This window comes from Babylonia areolata, chromosome 32 (assembly GCF_041734735.1).
Source record: "Babylonia areolata isolate BAREFJ2019XMU chromosome 32, ASM4173473v1, whole genome shotgun sequence".
Taxonomy (NCBI): domain Eukaryota; kingdom Metazoa; phylum Mollusca; class Gastropoda; order Neogastropoda; family Buccinidae; genus Babylonia; species Babylonia areolata.
The window spans coordinates 9,162,638-9,168,515 of NC_134907.1; positions in this window are offsets into that span (position 1 = coordinate 9,162,638).

A 5,878-nucleotide genomic window follows, 5' to 3' on the forward strand; every position below is an offset into this window, starting at 1 on the left:
ATATATATAGAGAGAGATACAGACAGACAGACAGACAGACAGACAAGACAAGACGAATGGTTTATGGACTTAAGCCTTGCTTATATCAGGGGAGGGGGGAAAGGGGAAATCAAAAGCACCAAAACACATGTAAAATGTTCTTCCACACTCTCCGATACACACATACGCGCACACACTGAGACGTTCACAAAATGGATATGGACATGGACGAACTGATTTCCGTTTACATATCTTGGAACATATGGCCATCAGCCCAGGAGATACGGAAATAAGCAGATAATAAACGCTAAATTACTGAACTGGTTGATCTAAATTTCAAACTGTGATAAATGTATCGAGCAATATCTGTCATATATTTACTGTCGTTAAGAATTGTCAGCTGCTGTTTATTTGGATCTTGCGCAAATTTCAGAGGAATGCATTTTGATCTTATTGCTTCATTTGAATGACAGCTAAACAGAAAGTGAAATTCATCATCAATATGTCGTTTACATAAAGGGCAACGTAAGTCCACAGGAAGGTTTGTGGAATAGCGAAATTTATGGATTCTTATATCAGTAATGCCTAATCTGAATCTGATGTAGATGTACCTTAATGCCTTTTTCTTAATGTACTCGAAATACGGTTCTAAAGAAAATTCAAATTTAAATTTTCTATATACAGAATATCGCTCGTGTTCCTGGATCCTACTACACCATTCTTGTTTCCAACAGTCAATCAATCGCTCTTTGAAGACACGTAAAAACCAGGTTACATTTTGTACACCTTCGTTTTGCCATACATAACCAAATCCATACATGGCAAGTAAGTTGCGAATATCTGATACCCAGCATTTCTTATTGTTATTGTCTAGATTTACAAGCATAATGTAGGCTTTCTTTGGCAACCTTTCAGCTGTCATTCTTGAAAGTCGCAGCCAGTATTGGATGGCATTTGTTTTTGTGTCTATATGTAATGGTACTCTTCCAGTTTCACCATAAACCATATCATTTGGTGTTCTAGGTGCGACGTTTAATTTTTTTTTTTTTCAGAGCGAATGTGTGGGCTTTTTCGGAATGGAATGTATCTAAGGTTCCCCATATTTCAGATCCATATAATATAATAGGTTTTATTTGGGAATCAAACATGGTGAAAAAGATGCCAGGAGCAACATCCCCTAATTTCCACAAGGTTCTGAATATTTCAACTATACCTAATTTTGCCTATGAGGTCTGTTCTTTCATAATGAGCGAGAAACTTAAACGAGTAGTTTATCAAACACCTAAATATTTGTATGAGTTAACAGTTTTCAGCACAACCCCATTATAAAACCATTTTTCGTAGTTTGAAATGTAACCCCCATTTCTGAATACAATTATACTAGATTTATCTAAATTAACTGATAGATCAAGAGTTTCAGCATTTTTTCTCAGTAAGTCTAACTGATGCTGAAGACCTCTCAATGTGTACGACAATAAGGCAACATCATCTGCAAACAGAATAATAAACAATTCTATAATGTCAGGATGGAGCTGTACACCATCTTTGCCATTGTTAATTATGTTAAGTAATAATTCATTTATAAGCATTGAAAACAGTAGTGGACTTCTAATTTCACCTTGTTTCAAACCTTTCTGACAGAAAAAGAAATCTGTGAGACCTGCGCCATTGCCACATCTTACACATGCTTTTACCACTTTGTACATATTTTGGATGGCCTTTAACATTCTGCCACATACTCCATTTTCAATCAAAATTGGCCACAATTTTGCATGGGAAATTAAATCAAAGGCTTTGGAAAAGTCAATAAATACTACATACAGTTTTTTGTTATATGTTAGATGTTTCTGGACAACAGCAAATAAAGTAAAAAAACATGATCGATAGTGCTACGATCTTTTCTGAACCCCGCTTGTTCTTCCCCAATGATATCATTTTCTTCAATCCACTTAACCAGACGTTTATTAAGAATATAACTATAAAGCTTACTACATATATTTAAGAGGGATATTCCTCTGTAATTGTTAGGGTCATTACAGTTGCCGCGCTTGTGAAGTGGTTGTATGATTGCTTGTGTCCATGAATCTGGATATTGTCCTGATGAAAAAACAAAATTGAACAGATTTCCTAAATATGGTAATATCCAAGCAGCTGAATGTATGAATATCTCTGGAATCAGGCCGTCTGGACCGCCAGCCTTGTTGCGTTTAAGATGATTAATTGAATCAAGAATTTCTTCCCGGGTTAAATCAGAGTTCAAATCAATTAGCTCTTGAGTTTCGTCATGGTTATAAATGTTGTCAGTATGAACTGTTGTTTGTGGCTCTAGCGCTGCTTCGAAAACATTAACAAAATGCCTTTGCCACTCGTCTTTTGAAATGTTTCCTAATCTGTTCTTTGATTTATGTCTGACATTTTTTAGAGTGGACCAAAATAGTTTAGGGTCTTTTGTAGCATCCGTTAACTTATTTCTAAGATCCGATTTATACAGATCTGATTTTGATTTTATCAAAACATTATAGTAGTTCTTAAGCCCTATGTATTGATTTATATTTTCTTCCGATCGTTCCTGTCTCAGGATCCTAAATAGTTGTTTCACATCTCGTTTTGTTTCCCTGCATTCCCTGTCAAACCACGGTTGTTGTTGGGTTTTTTTTATCCCTATTACCATATTTGAGACTTTTTGTCATACATCTTGATGCCTGTTTCAATGCATTATTGAATATATTTATCGAAGTATTTACACTTGTATTTAATTGTTCTCTAGCTTCTTCCAAAGCGGTTGCAAAGTCTGGTTGCCTTCAAACATACTACAGTAGTCATGATTCCAAACTATTTTTTCTATAGAATAACTGTTCTCTCGAGGTTCCTTTCCATAATTATTACACAACAATATCAAAACTATAGGCATGTGCTGAGAATCTCTTCTTTCGTCTACAAACATGTCGTGTACTAAATAACGAATAGATCTGGAGACTACAAAATGGTATATTACACTGCAGCCGTGTTTAGAAATGAAAGTAAGTTTACCTGTCCTGTCTCTCTCGGTTGTGCCGTTTACAATACATAAATCAAATTGTGAACCCAGTTCAAGGAATAGTTTTCCAAAGTAATTTTGTTCTTTATCTTGTGAATCCCTCGTGGTCATATCCAAATGGTTTGATTCACGGTGTGATGTTATAAAATACTCAACATCATTTGCATGACAGATTTGCGTATTTCCAGTGCGGGCATTAAGATCCCCGCAAATAATGAATGGAAAATCTCCTATTTTTTCTGTCACATGTAGCATACATGATTCTAAAGCAGAAATACCATTTTCAAAACGTGACGAAATATACAAAGGGGACTGTGGGGGTGCTACATAAACACAAATCAGAATCACATCTGTTAGAGTACTAAATAATTCTTTGGATATTCTCAGCACGATACAGTTTTCAATGTCATGGTCGATTTTCTTCACCAACTGGTGTAATTCATTTCGTACAAGTAAAATCACGCCGCTCGATTTTCGACCTGCTTTGGAGAGTCTGATTGCAGAACAATTATATTGTACAAAATTACTGAAGACATCTGGGGTAAAATTTCCTCCAGTAAACGTTTCTATGAAACAAACAAAATCAAATGTGTTGATGTATGAAATAAAATCACGGTCAGTTAACTTAGAAGTTATGCCACACACATTGTAAGAGAGGAATGAAACAGTTCCATTTGAAGGAAGACAGTCTGGGCTGTGGCCGAGGCCCTGTTGCCTTTCACTTGTCATTCTCTTTCTTGTTGAGGATCTTGCATTCTTGACTTGGGTTTTTGCCGCTCCATTGTTACGGGGCTGTTTCTTTACCCATGTTTGTATTGAGCTTGATCTGTTCTGGGGTTTCTGTTGTTGGCCTGCGGAACATTGTCTGGTTAGTCTGGATGGCAGCGACGATGATCTTTTGGGGTCTTGGGGTCCTCTTGTCGCACTGAGTCGTGGTGGTGTGCCTCTGGTCGTGCCTCCTGGTGAGGGGCTGGCAGCAGATGCCACCTCACTGTAGAGCTGGTCTCCTGGTGCAACCACTGTGGGAACAGGGCCTTTGAGATCTGGAGCAGGGGCAGCTTCCAGGAGTGACGGCCTTCTGTCAGACAGAGTGGGATCAGGGAGGCAGGGGGGTCCTGCCTTTTCCGTTCTATTGGCTGCTGTGTGACTCTTACGTGGTGAACGCTGAGGAGACACGTCTCCCGGCTGACCCTTTACACTAGTGGGGGTCTGTTCCATACGAGGAGAGAGAGGCCTCAGACCACCAGAGCTGAGTGGTGTGCTGTTGCCGGGTTAACCACTGGTGCCTCCATCGTGGTGATGACATCGTCTGGAAGGGCAACACGCACACCCTGCTTGCCTGCTGTAGTTTCCAGGACAAAGTTAGCGGGTGTTGGGTGTGGGCTGTCTCTGCTCCTGTGGACTTGACATTGGACTTGAAACTGGCCGTTATCAGTGTTATTCACTGCACGAGCGTCACATCTGACAATGGGACTTGTCTGATTTTCCGTTCAACAGTTCAGCTGTTCTTCTGCGCTTCCTGTCTTGTCCAGAGTAATGAAGGAGTGATTTGGACTGGATGTAGGTTGAGTTGAATTTCTAGGTTCATCACTGGTAACCCTGTCGTCGTTGTAATGGTGACCAATTGGCTCGACTGTGTCAGCGGAGTGTGCTTGAGCAGCTTCATGTACGTTTTTTCTATTGAAGACCACGTCATCAGCACCATGAGTGTATTGACCTACATGACCGGACATAGAAGAGTAGTGTCTATGTTCCAGTGAGCGGCGGCGGTACCAGCTGTCATCTCCCTGTCCTTGGCCAGTGTCACCACTGTACAGGGGGCCGTGATAACTGCGTTGAGTTTTCATGGATGGTCTTCCCGAGTCTCTGCTTGTTGGTGTGTTGGACTGGTGTGCATGGTAGTCATGGTGAGTATCTCTCTGTGGGGCCTTGTACTTGGATGTTCCACTGAAATATTTTTGATGGCCGTTTTGCAGTTCCGTCTCAATCAGTTTCCCATTGAAAAAGAACCCTCTTCTTCCTTCACGACGAATATCAGCCAACTGTGATGACTGTCTTCGGGTAAGGTCATTTGAAATTTTGTATCCAGCTTTTCTCAGGTTTGCGTGGACATCTTTCATCTTTAAGAGAGCTATCTTGTCTCTCCATTGAGCAAACGTGACAAGGACTGGACGGGGTCCATTTCCATTTGTACCAGCCCCAATCCTATGGGCGTGTCGAATGTCCACAGTAGAGAAGGGGATGCTTGGGTTGCACAGATCGTTCAAGATGTCAATAACTTTTTGTGCACTTTCCTCTACTGTCTCCTCTTCCGATTCCTGGATACCATAGAATCTAAGGTTGTCCTTTTTGATAATTTTCTCCAGACGATCGACTTCATCTTGTAGGTATGTTACTTCTGCTGTAAGTGCCTGTTCACGTTCCATTAGTCTGTTTTGTTTTTCAAGAATACTGCTTAAACGTCGCTCATTTGCGGTGACTCTCTCGATGGTATCACATATATACCACCACATATTTTCAATTTGGCTGACATCAAAATATGGATCTGGATTTAATTCTATGTCAGCACAGAGAACGAGGAATAAAGAGGTGGAAGGACCAGCGTAGTTGCTGAATACATCAATAGTCTCTTCTTTTGAATGAAACAGTTGCTTTTGAAAAATGTCTGCTGTTGACACTGACCTGTGGGTGGGAAAAGTGATGACACAACAGCAAGAATCGCAGCTGTGATGTTTCAACGACAGAAAGTCTTTCACGAAGCGCTGTGTCCAATCGGAAATCCAGCCTGACTGAGACACAAACAGACAGCCCTTCACTGACAACAGGAAAACCACCGCACAGAAAGTACTTAGAACAAGTCGG